Consider the following 14024-nt stretch of genomic DNA (forward strand, 5'->3'; position numbering starts at 1 on the left):
ACCAAAATGTACAGGAAAGAAACCTGCACATGTCACAGTAAACACACAACAGAAAAAAAAACTTTAAGCAACTGGAATCCAAAAACAACTTCCCTACGTTATGTTTGCACTCAACAACATTAACAAAGCACGTCGTGGGCCCTAACGACACATAGACTGGCATGTTGGGTTATTGAACACACAAGCAAAGCCCGATTATCTGGTGAATGTGGATAGTAAACTGATAATAAACACATGAAACAACAACATTATGACAGGAGATATTTGTCACTTCTTTAAAAGCTTGTGTGAGAAAATCCGCTTTGAATACGGGCTATTTCTTTAGATCGCCTTGTGCGATTAGATTGCTTTCACCAACAAGTTATGAAGAGAGCCCTGTTTGAAAACTAGATCACATTATTTGCTATTAACTTTTAGCCGGTTAATTACTTATGAATTAGTTACTTATGAATGGGTCTGACTGTGAAATGATTATATAATTAAATTTACCTTTATAAATAATCTAGATTAACCGAGCTTGTTATTTATATAAATAGTTATTTTATATGATAGATATATAGTTACATAACATAATAAAATCATATTATATTAAATTATGATAAAAAGAATTAAATAATATAGGTTTTCTTAAACATGATATAAAGTATACATATGTAAAAGTAATTATATATCAAAAACTAAAACAATTAAATATTTAATAAATAATAAACAAATTGAACTCGAGCTTGAAAAATTAATATCAAGCCAAGCTTAGGCTCAAGTTTATTTACACCATTATATTTTCTTAAAGCAAAAAACCTTCAAAATAGCATGTATTATTGAAAAAAGATTTCTCAATTTTTATTTTTTTTTTGAAAAATATCATTTCAAGCCAACCCAATTCAACTTGACCCATAACCCAACGCCCATGTTTAGACAGCTAGACTATACTAACTTAAAGAGATCCAGACCTCAGTGACTCGAAGGGCAGTTTGGACAACATAATTGGCATGCGGGTCTTGAAGCAACTGTTCAAAATGAGTAGCTGAAAGCAATTCACGTATGATTTTCGACCTGTAATGGTCATCCAACACCGATAGACATTTTTCAACAACATGGCTGCTAAACTTTTGTCTGGAAAGATGGACATAATTGCCCTTAAACTGAGAAACCAACATTGATACTGCAGATGGTATTTGTAACTCCAATATAGATTGTCAACATATTTTCTGCATTCATAATACACAAACTTTAAAACCATTTATATAAAAGCAGTCATGTTCATAATTAACATACCCAAATGCATCTTGTGCTAGAAGAAGTCCATTTGCAGAAACTTCCAATATTAATCGTTCTTGGTGCTTGCCAGTTGAGTGATTGATGCATCTTTGCAATACACAACATCCATGTTGATGGGTAGCAATGTCCAAACAGAACTTTGAAGCAGCTTCAAAGATAAACTGCCACAAAATTAATTAAAAAAGGTTACTAAACATTCCAGCTTTATTATGTGATTAAAGATTCAAACACAAGTGAAAAACCTTATTATCTTCGTTAGTCTGGCACTGCAAACATCGTTGAATAACATGGTTCCCGTTAAGATCCTTAATAGCGCAAGGAATCCTTGTTCAAGTGCAGAGATAACCATTTTGATTTGTTTTCTTGTCATAAGAGTTTCTATAAGTTTCCGCACCGCACGTGTCCTGTAACAAACACAATGTGTGATCATAATTGTTTTTAGGTGTTTATGAAACCTGTTTGGTTCCAGGAAAGTGGACTTCTAAAAGAACCAATTCATTTCATTTTCTGTCTTGTATCAATATTTCATTTTAAATATGATTTTTCTCTAATAAGTTGCGCTTGTTAATTTAAAAAAAAAACTAAATTCACACTTTTGTATAACCTGCTTGTTTTTTCGACATTCGGTAATATTTTTTTTTATTGATAACCTGTAAGGCCCCGTTCCCGGTAGCCCTACTTTAGCGTCAGATTTACTCATAAACACTGTTCTACAAATCAGAGTTTATTAAAACTTTCGCGGAATATAAAACTTTAACCATTTATTACAAAACATTTAATTTTTTCTTTGATACCATAACACAAAACATTATATTTAAAACATCTTTTCTCCTAGCTTCAGATGCCAGCCGTTCAACCCATGCCATGTGTCATCCTCATGCCTTCTCGATAAACATATGTACCTGCGTGCATACTAAAAGTCAGCTACGCTGAGTGAGTTCTGGTTAATCAAGCGACATACAATACATACACATACATACATATCCGAAGATACATATCCATACTTAATTTGTTACCCCACTACCATACATACATACATATCTACAATCACTAACCTCAGTCTACCGAGAGTACATTCATAGTCCGCCGTCTATACCTGTACTCAAGGTCGTAAACACGTAAAAGGTCCGTAGTCCTTACCTATGTTCACCAATTATGGTACGTGCAAGGTCCGTAGACCTTCCCTGTACCATCCTATATTGACAACACGTATAAGGTCCTCAGTTCTTCCCTATGTTGCAACCTAAACCATAGCACGTACGAAGTCCGCAGTCCTCCCCTAAGCTAACACAAGTATAGCACGTATAAGGTCCACAGTCCTTTCCTGTGCTGACGCCTATCTACAATACGTATAAGGTCCGCATTCCTTATCTACATTGGCGTCTATCACCTATAACCATAGTACGTACGAAGTCCGCAGTCTTACTCCATGCTACCACAACACAAATATAGCACATATAAGGACCACAGTCCTTTCCTGTGCTGAAGCCTATCTACATTACGTCATTAAAAATGATGTCAGATGACTCTAACACACTCATGTGATCTTTCACATAAACTCTGTATGCCTTTGAGTGAGTAGAATATCCAACAAAGAAACAATCTAGTGACTTAGTTTGAAACTTGTTCAAATAATCTCTAGTGTTCAATAGAAAAAACATTTGCAACCAAAGGGCTTGAAAAACTTGATGTAAGGCTTTCTGTTATTGAAAATTTCATATGGAGTCTTGTTATGCCTTTTGTTTACAAGTACCCGTTCTGAACATAACATGCTGTATTGATTGCTTCAGCCCAAAAAGTGACAGGCAGATTTGCATCAGTCAACATGGTTCTGGCATCTTCTATCAAAGTTCTGTTTCTTCTTTCTGCCACACCATTTTGTTCAGGAGTTCTAGGAGCTGAGAATTGTTGAAATATTCCTTTCTTTGTGCAGAATTCTTCCATAACTCCATTTTTGACCTCTGTACCATTGTCACTTCTCATCCTTTTGACTTTCTTATTCAGCTTGTTCTCAATCATTGTAACACAACCCATAATCAACTCAGCAGACTCATCCTTGGTACTTAGGAAATAGACCCAAGTATATCTTGAATAGTCATCAATGATCACCAGACAATATCTTTTCTTTCCAATACTTGGTACACTCACAGGACCAAAAAGATCCATGTGAAGTAACTCAAGTGGTTGATCAATTGAATTGATGAGCTTTGTCTTATGAGTAGACTTGTGTTGCTTGCCCTTTTGACAGGAATCACAGTGATCATCAAACTTAAATTCTCTTGTAGGTAAACAAATCACATGTTCACCCTTGACCAGTCTATTCATGTTCTTTAAGTTTACATGACACAATTTCCTATGCCACAATTTTGATTCATTTTCGGTGGCTTTGGAAACAAAACATGCACCACCTCTTGAAATGGCTTCTTTCATATTCAACTCATATAAGTTGCCATTTCTGGGTGCCATCATCATAATCATCTCAGGTGGAATTACAAATTCAGGTTTTAAGATGAAGCAATGAGAATCATCAAAACTAACTTTGTAACCTTTATCACACATCTGTGATATGCTCAGAAGATTGTATTGAACTCCCTCAACATGAAATACATTATCAAATGACACCTTTCCATTTGTCAAGATTCCTTTACCCACAATCTTTCCACCATTTTCATCACTCCCAAAGGCAACAGGATCTTCATATTTCTCTTCATAGTTCACAAGTGACCTCTTGTCACAAGTCATGTGCCTAGAACAACCACTATCCATATACCATATGTCATTCAACGGAGTGGCCTGTTCCTGCACAAAGAGAAATTTGATTAGTTAAGTGATGAGGTGCAAGTTTCATCAACTTGCAACTTATCAGTGTCAATTTCATTGGCAGCCTGGGAAGTGAGTGTTGTAGGTTCAGAATCTGCATGAATGATTTCAAGATTATCAGAATAATCAGTTTCATAGCCACATTCTCTTGGTGTTTTTAAAAGTGAAACTGAACATTGAGGCTCATCTGAGTCAGTGACATTCTCTTTCAGGACATAGTCCTTTGTTTCTGAGTAGTCTCTTACATCAGCCACAGCTTCAATATTAGTTTCTGCTTTAGGTTTCCAAGTGAAACCTTGTGGTTCATATCCATGTTTCATCAAGAACTTCTCATCACCAGTAAGCTCAGTTGATTTCATTCTCTGATAAGTATCTTTTCTTCTTGTCTTTTCACTGTTTGATGATCCATATGATTCATCAGTCTTAACTAATTGAATGTCTTGATTAATCTTCAATGACTGATTTTTCTTCTTTGTCATCTTCTTGTGCTTCTGTGGTGACTTACTTCTTCTTGCACACTCAGTCACATGTTTCTTTCTTTTGATTTCAACATTCTCTTCATTAATTGTCTTCTTTCCATAGACATTCCCTTTCCCAAATACATTTCATATTTTTGTTTGTACAATGCAAAGTCTTGACCATACATTTTTCCATCTGGTACATGAAATGGTTTGAGTTTGAATCTTTCATGACATGAATCTGTGTGGTGACCATATTCATCACATTTTCTGCACCAAACCTTTCCTTTGAAGACTTCATGTTCTTTTGGTTTCTTGAATCTTTCACTTGGCTTAGGTGTATTGACTCCTAAAGTCTTCTGATTCTTCAAACCATCAAAGTCAATTTAAAAAGGAACAAATTCCTCAATCTTGATGTCTTGTCTTTCAACATTGCTTTTGACAAAGACAATCTTCTTCATAATTATAGGTTCTTCATCACTGCTTTCTCTAACCCTTGACTGTCTTTTCTCATATTCTTCCATTGTCTCCACTTCTCCAACATCCAACACCTCATGACTAGAAAAGATTGGATAAACTGGGATAAAGATTTCTGTATTAGTCTTTTCATTCACCTTCTTCTTCTTCTTGTTCTGCTTTATCCTATTCCATACAGTCTTGCTTGGTGGTCTTATTGTATTGTAGTTTATCTTCCTCCATTCACAGATGTCAAAAGGGACATGTTCCCTTTTAATGTTATCATTTTGCTTCTTTGATTTTGGTGGGACTGGTGGATACTTTGGTAGCTTGTCAACAGATTCAGGTTTTTTATACTTTCTTCCTTTTTCAGCAGCTTGAATTTCCTTTTCAGTAATTTGATCACTCAAATCACTCAGATCATCTTGATCCAACTCATCTGAATCAAAGTCATCCTCAGAGACTTGAACTCCAATTGACTTTTCCATTTTCTCTTCTTTCTCAATCACAAACTCTCCATCTTCATTCACTTCTACCTTTCTGTATAAATCTACAACTTCTTCCCTGTCTTGAAAGACATCTTTGAATTGTTGTAAATATGCATCTCTTTTTTCTTTGTCAACCCTTGGCATAAAGTTGTTGTTGAATGGAGGTGGAACTGTTTTATACTTGTCTTGGTCTTTTACTTGATTCAGAATTCCACAAATGTTGCCAGTTGAGACCAAATTCTTAAGGAATTCAGTTTCAACCTTTAGTCTTGTGTTTTGCACCTTTTCTTCAATCAACATTTTCTTTAAACCATCAATCTCAGTGATGTATCTTGTTTGAGATCTATAAATGACCATACAATCATCTTCAAGGCTCTTGATCTTTTCATCACTTATCATCTCACTTGCCTCATACTCATTTATGATACTTTGTTTTCTGAAACACTCAACTTCCAGCTTGCCTGCTTTTGTTTTCAGTTCACTAATAAGTTCATTCAAGTCAACTGTAGGAGCAGAGTGTACCTTAGATGAAGATGCAGAGTCTATGGCCATGAATGCCACATTAGCTCTTCTGATATCATCTGCTATATCTTCCTCATGGTTACTCCAGTCAAAGCTTCCCTCATGCTGAGTTGTTACTGCCACATTGCCTTGATTTCTTGGTTGATTTTGGTTTGCTGGAATGTTGTTAGTTGCAGGGTTTTGAACAGCTTGATTCTGAGTGTTGTTCATTGAATACACTTGATTCTGATGCATACCCTGCTGGTTGTTCATCTCAGGCTGATATTGGTTGTTAAAATTGGGATTGAAGTTGTTGTTTGGATGGAAGTTGTTCAAGTTGTTGTTGTTGGGATTGAATCCTTGTTTATTGTTGAAGTTCTGCTGGTTGTTGTTTCTTTGCACATTCTGCTGGTACTGTTGTTGGTTTCTTGGCTGTTGGAACTGATTGACTTGAAAGTTCCTTGGCATATTGCACTCACTTGCAAAGTGTCCAGGCTGTTGACAGTTGTAACAGATAGCCTTGGACTTGTCAAATCCTATTCTCTCATTTGGGCCAGAAACCAGAGATCTACCAGTTCTATTGTACAGCCTTCTACTTCTCAATCCCAATATAGCAGCTTGCCATTTCAAATCCATGTCTTCTAAGTCATCTGCATCAATCTGTTTTAAATCATCTTGAACCACACTTGTGTGAATCATGTTCTTTGCAACAAATGCATTATATGACTCAGTGAACATAGAAAACAAAGCTTGTGTCTCGTTGCTTTGAACATGTCCTGTTCCAAGGTTAGGAACATTTCCATTAGACACAGAGGCAGAGTCAGAATCATCAATCAATTGCACATTGAACCTTTGCTGATTTCCTTGAGTTCTTGTGCTACCCCCAATGAAAGATTTTTGAGTCACAACATTATGTTCAGCTGGTTCTTCTATTATGGGAATCTGCTGTTGGTTCTTGATAGACAGATTTCCCATTGGTGCAATCAAAGCATTTGAAACATGAAAACTTGGTCTATCTTCCTTGATCATCTCATTCTCAATCATTTCAAGTTCAGCAGCTTGAAGAAAACATACCACATCATCCAATTTCAATTCATTGAAATTCTGCTTTTGAAGGATGAATTTGCAAGCAGTATACCATTCTTTTGGCATTGAGTTGAGCAACTTTGTATTCAAATCAAAGTCAGTCATTACATAATCAGTTGTTTTCAACTTATTCACAATACTTAGAAAACGTTCTAGTATTGACTTCAACCTTTCTCCATATCTATACTTGAACCTTTCCAACTGTTGCTTCAGTCTTTGCTTCTTAATATTCTTCAATTCAGTGTTCCCCTCATACATCTTAAGGATGACATCATACATTTGTTTAGCAGTTGAGTGATGAGCCACCTTGGTCAGAATCTCCCAAGACAAACATAGCTTAATCATAGCCAAGGCTTTGTCATCCACCTTTCTCATCTTTTCTCTTATAGCAGTAGTTTCAGTAGCATTTACACCTTCTTCAACAGTAGTTTGTGGACCATTCTTGATGGAGTTCCACATGTCAATGTCATTGTAGCATACGACTGCTTCAAAGAGTACCTTCCATTTGATAAAGTTTTCCTGTCCATACAACCTAGGTATCTTGTTAGTAGACACCTCTTGTTCCTCATATCCAGACATTTTGAGAAAACAAAAATCAGTTTCTTTGATAAAAAATTTCAAAAATAACCAGATCTTAAACAGAATGCTCAGATCTGATGTGTCTGATGTGATTAGAACAAGATTTAGATATAAAGATTAAAGCTTTAAATGAAACAAGGAAGAGAAAACACCGGTAGATAGTAGATCTGGAAGAAAAATGAAAAACAGAGCTGCTGACGTCACAAATCAATCGAACAGTGCCTGCTTACTTCATTCTTCTTCAAATCTTACTCAACAACAATCTTTCTAAAAATAGCAGTAATCAAGCTCTGATACCACTTGTCAGGTCCCTTCTTTTGATGTTTGATTCGTCTCGGATCTTAATCAATCATGTCATAACTCACACAAAATTAATCGTGTCGACAAGAGAGTTAATGACGGGTTGCTGTATTTAGAAATATAACCGTTTGTTAAAGGCGGAATCAATAACAAACATATGGTTGCAATGAATATTCAAAGACAGAAGGCACACAAAGGATTCACTCAAAAGATTTTCATTTATATAATGTTAATCATACAAAAGGATAATTGATTTAGGGTTTCTATGAATCCTAGGACAGCCGTCACACTCACAATATTCTCTCAATTAATTGTGTCGGTCTTATCCGTATTGTTGTCTGTCTGCCTCTCTTTGGCGGCGTGCCCTAAATATTCTATTTATAGGCCTGCCAACCTAGGACAGCTGTCATTCCTTCTAGAAACCCTATCCGATAGTACATATTCAAATTACATATTCAAAAATAAAAACTAAGTGTAAAACAAGTCTTCCGGGTAGGCTTTTCATTAAACTTCAGTCTCCGAGTACGCAATGTACTCGGCCTTCCTTCAGACTTGGTAAGCATAGAAGTGTACTCGGGATCAGTTTCCGGGTAGACTTTACTTAAAGAATATTTTACCAAGTAAAATATTCACCGAGTAGACTTCAATCTTCTTGGACTTATCAAACTTTGCTCGACAAATCCTTACGAGCAACCTTGTTCTTCTATGATCCTGTTCGGCTCATTGTCAGTTGAACAACTTATTGATAAGGCGTACTCGGGAGTACATACCTTACTTTAGCAGAACCTTACTCGAAATAACTTAGAGATATTCTATTAACTCATCAAGTATACTCGGACCATAATTATTAAAGAATACCTTGCCCGGTCTTCCAATCACTTGGCTTCATGGACTTGGTTGACCAAACCTTACTTGGAAGAGTAAAATACTTGGTCTTGAAGAACAACCCTGCTTGACAAAGTGAACCTTACTTGGATATGCTAAATCAATGATCGTTACTCGGAAATCACTAAAAAGCATACCTTGCTCGGATATCCACTTAAGAAGACTATTTGAAGTAAACCTTGTTCGGGAGGCAAAATCTCATACTCGGCTAACTAAAAGCTTACTAGAAGGTCCAAGGTGTGCTCGGATTCAATACTTAGCAGTTTCTGAGGAGGTTGAGAAGATTCCAATCTTTCATATTCTTCGTTTAGGTCAAATCTCCTCATTTGGGTCAAATTCTTGACCCAACAATTCATGATTAAAACCATCGTATCCGCTACAAAGTATTTAAAATCAATCCTTTAAATTATAGAAAAAAATATAAGTTTGGATGGAGACAACCCCTCCATCTAGGTGTTATCCTCCTTAGATGTCATCGTCTGAGGACACGTCCGAGTGTGCCTCATCCTTTGTCGGCTCTTCCTCCGGTTCCTCTTCTGGTTCCTCCTCAGGATCTTCTTCGGGTTCTTCCTCTGGATCTTCTTCAGTATTCTCTTCCTGTGTTAGGGGCAATTCGCTCCTCTAGTGTCTCACAACGAGCTCGAGCTACTGCTGCAAGGCTTCTTGATTTCCAAACTTCGTTCTGCAAGTCTATCATCTCTGATTGCATCTTAGTCATTACTTTCATTTGCTGCACATGAGCATCCTGAACTTTCTTCATGCCTTCGGTCAGGTAGCTAAGTCTCCTCCAAGCATCGGCTCCATCCTCATTAACCTCAGTAACCTTCGCTCTCATGGAGCGCATAAAGACAACTTCACGCTCTAAACAGGAAGCGAGAGCTGCGAAAGCACGCTCTATTGGTTGGGTTATGGGTGGTATCGTGTTGAAGGATTTAGGACAGCCCGGGAGAGGTAGTGGTGGAACTTGCTAACGGTAAACCATACGCTCGATCAGACTCGGGTACCAACTCCAGTTACAGTTGTCTTCGTACACGTTTCGAGATGGGCGATGCGTCTTCGTTGCAGGGGCTGCTAGTGTCAGGATTACTCGAGGTGGTGATGGGTTGGATAGCTGCGGTTCCTTTCCAGGGGCATGAGACTCCGGGTCGGAAGATGATGAAGATGGCGTTGACATCCCTACAGGATAAGTCGTGTATGGGTTACACGCGTATGAGTGAATGAGTTAAAGAGATAAAGAAAATGAATAACTAAATATATAATATATATTTATATATGCAGTGCGTAAAATTATAACTAATGGGTCGTTGCAGTTATAGACTAGTATGAATGCATTTCTAGTTCGCTATAACCAATGGCTCTGATACCAATCTGTCACACCCTCAAAATCCACAAACGGAGTTTTACCGTCAGAGGGTGTGAACTTACAGGATTGAAATCATTAGTTATAATCAAACACCATCTTTAAAGTTTTCAAAACCAACAAGACATCAAGTCTTAAGTGAAATGCGGAAGTGTAAATTGTAAAGCAAAAAGTTTCGCCACACAGGACGACTTAAAACACAAGTTATCATGATGAAAATTAAAAGAAGTTTAAAAATAATGGTGTTCAGCGAATGCATGTCCTATAACGCTCGCCCGCCTCGGCTACCTGAGATAAACATACTAAAAGTGTCAACACAAAGGTTGGTGACTTCCCAGGTTTACATAAATTAAGCGTTGCGTTCTAGCGTTACCAGATAATGTTAAGTCAATTATATATCAATAGGTAACTAACCTATCAAGCATGCATTAGTAAGTGTTCGACACCAAAGCTGACTCTTTAAAGATTGCCTTGCCACCATGTCAACCACGACCATGGTAATGTGTTAGCCAAGATTACACCCACTTGACCTACAGTCGAGTTTAGAGTTTGATGGGGTTTGTCAAACCCAGTAGTACTACTCAAAGATGACTCGATATTATCCAATATTTACCGGTTCGATGTTCAGAAGGACTTTTCTTGGTTTGTTGCCACATAGCTTTACAAGTGATATATAAAAGTAACAAAATCTAAAGCGTTGGAGTATGTTATCTCCCCCTAATAAAAGCGTTAAAAAGAGTAAAAGGGGACGTGAAACTCACTGTTTGCGAAGATAACAAAAATATCCGAGAAAGTTGTGCGTCACAGAATATCCTCACTAGTGCTCTAAAAACAAAACGATATTTTCTAAGTATTTGAACTATGAGTGAGTTCCTAGACTCGACACATAAAACTTATGCATGAGATGTGTTCGTGTTAACTTCCAGAAGTGAAATCAACTCGATTAGTCTTGTCTTTTATGAGATATATTAATTTAAAAAGAGCCTACCAGCAGACTTCCCGAATCAGACTTGCACAACAAATTTGTAAAATAATAAATACTAACTTTTACCCGTCTAAAAATTACAAACTCAGACTCTTTAGAAACTAGACTCGACCCACTAAATCGTAGAATCAATAATCACTTCCAAATAAATATTAATATCGAGTAACAATCGTTTCAACATGCAATTAAGAATCTGTCCAACATCAGTTTTAACCAAAATTCAACAAACTAATAACCTCTGAACTAGAAATCATGAATACAACCCTCTAGATACATAATTCACCAACCATGCATCTCAATTTCATCTTTCATGCACATCTAGGGTTTTACTTCAACATTCAATTTCAGGAAACACGAATTAAACAATCAATAACAACGCAACTAGTTATCAAATCACTAGTGTTCATCAATAATCATAACAATAAACCCTAACTCATCTAAAATCATCACTTTCAATATTTAGGGTTTTGATTAACATGTTCAATATCATAATTAAATCATTAGAATAGCTAGAGGGGATGTTAATTACCTATCTAGCAACTTGAATCCTTCAACCAAGCTTGAAAAATAGTTGTGTACGTGTGTGTGTGTGGTGTGTGTTCACCGGGGGGGGGGGGGAGGGGAATTGGTGTGTGTTACACTTAACCCCCTAATATTCTAGTTTATCAATTTCTAGCACAAAATAGACTTTTGCTTCTTGAGTTAATGTTCTACATATAAATATCAAGTAACACATAAAGTTAACACATAATTATCACATACTTGTTGTTTTGATATTTATTGTTTGTTCACCAACGGTTTGAGTTGACTTATGAGTGTTTCGGTGAAATTCCGAAAGACTACTCGTGTAATGATTGTCATGCGTCATTTAAACCCTAATTTAAATGTAATGAGATATGCGTTACAGTTCATGTGATCTTAAGTTTGAATTAACGGAGTTCGGATTAACGGAGTTAACCTGAAATTGACGAGTGTCACATGTCTTGTCCACTTTCTTGGTTGGGGCCATATTTAGAATACGGGCTGCCAAGAGCAATGCGAAACCACAAAATGATAGAGGCAATGTGCTTCTATCCATCATAGATCGAATATATCCAATAGAGTTCGATTCCTCCTTTCGGACACATCATTATGTTGTGCTGTTCCAGGTGGAGTGAGTTGTGAGATGATTCCACAACTCCTAAGATGATCCAGAAACGCTATCACCAAGGTATTCATCTCCTCTACCTGAACGAAGTAATTTGATGGTTTTATTGAGTTGATTTCTACTTCATTTTGGATGACCTTGAACATTTCAAAGCTTAATCTTCGTTTCTTAACATCTATATATACCCATAACAAATATAATCATCGATAAAGGTAATGAAATATTTTTCACCATTCCTTGTCATTGCCTTAAAAGGACCACATACATCCGAATGTATGATACCTAATAAGTCTTTTGCCCTTACGTTAGTTCCACTAAGGGTTCCTTGGTCATATTTCCTTGTAAACAAGATTCACACTTATCAAATGAATCATCATTTGATTCAAAAAGACCATAATTTTGAAGTGTATGTATGTGATCTTTGTTTAGGTGACCAAGGTGACAATGCCAAAGTTAAGTCTTACTCAAATCCATTTCGAGTTTCTTGGTGCTTGATTGGCACAACGTGTTATCAAAGGATATGTTATTATGAACTAATTCATAAATGTCATTAGACGGCATTGCTTTAAAATAAAAGACATCATTCATGAAAACACAAACACCATTGTCTACAAACTTCAAATCATAACCATATTGTCTTAAAAGAGAAACATAGATAATGTTCCTATTCAAACTAGGAGCATACAAAATGTTTTTCAAAACAACTTCCAAACCATTTAGAAGATTCAAAATGTAGTCTACTTGGGCTTCGACATCAACTTTTGCTCCGTTGCCCACGAAGAGACTTGTATCTCCTTTCTTGAAGTGCTTATTTCTTTTGAACTCCTGCAACAAATTGCAAATATGAGTTCCACATCCGGTATCTAATACCCATGTGTTAGAAGAAATAACATTAATACCAATATGGATCATTAAAGTTGTACTCGAGGTTTGCCCCGCGTTCCTCTTGTCCTTCAACTCTTTGATATAGGTTGGACAATTCCTCATCCAACGTTCTATCTCACCACAACCAAAGCACCAGTCTTCTGAGCTAACCTTTAGCTTCTTCTCCTTTAGTTCGGGTGGTTCTACTTTATTCTTTTCTTTGAAATTACCCTTGCCGTGTCCCTTACCTTTAGCAACCTTTGCCTTAGGTTCTGGGTGAGCCTCTTCTATTGCCACCTTCATTGATTGTGAGAACCGGTAAAACTTTTTTTCCCATTCCCTCTTAGGCCGTTTTGAGAATTGTGTGAAGCTCACCAAAGCTCTTGTCCCATCCATTCATGTTGTAGTTCATGAAAAAAGTCTCAAATCGTTTGGTTAAGCAATTAAGGATCATAGCCGTGGCTAACTCTTTTGAGACAGGACAATTTAGCCGTTCGAGTCGATAAATGTGGCATTTCATCTTAAGCACATAAGATGAAACCGATTGGGTTTCTTCCATACGACATGCATGAAGCGCTTGAACCATTTCGAAGCGCTCCACCCTAGCTTTAGTAAGGAACATTTCCTTAAGTTGGGTGGTCATGTCATATGCCCCATGATTTTCAAATCCTTTTGAATCTCGGGAATCATGTTTCACAACATGAGGCAAGAAACTTGTACCAAATCCTCGGTGTATTTTAACCAATCGTTATAGGCATCCAAATCGTCAATGTTTGGTTCGTCAGGAATAGGATCGTCCAATATGTAGGATTTCTTT

General features: G+C 36.8%; 1 pseudogene; it reads right to left on the bottom strand.

Moving 5' to 3' along the window:
* Positions 1-267: 267 nt before the first annotated feature.
* Positions 268-13603, bottom strand: LOC143580127 (putative pumilio homolog 7, chloroplastic; annotated as a pseudogene).
* Between the last annotated feature and the right edge of the window lie 421 nt (positions 13604-14024).

This window comes from Bidens hawaiensis, unplaced genomic scaffold, assembly GCF_021521415.1.
Source record: "Bidens hawaiensis isolate Kalapana, Puna unplaced genomic scaffold, B.hawaiensis_p1.1 tig00030248_1, whole genome shotgun sequence".
Taxonomy (NCBI): Eukaryota; Viridiplantae; Streptophyta; class Magnoliopsida; order Asterales; family Asteraceae; genus Bidens; species Bidens hawaiensis.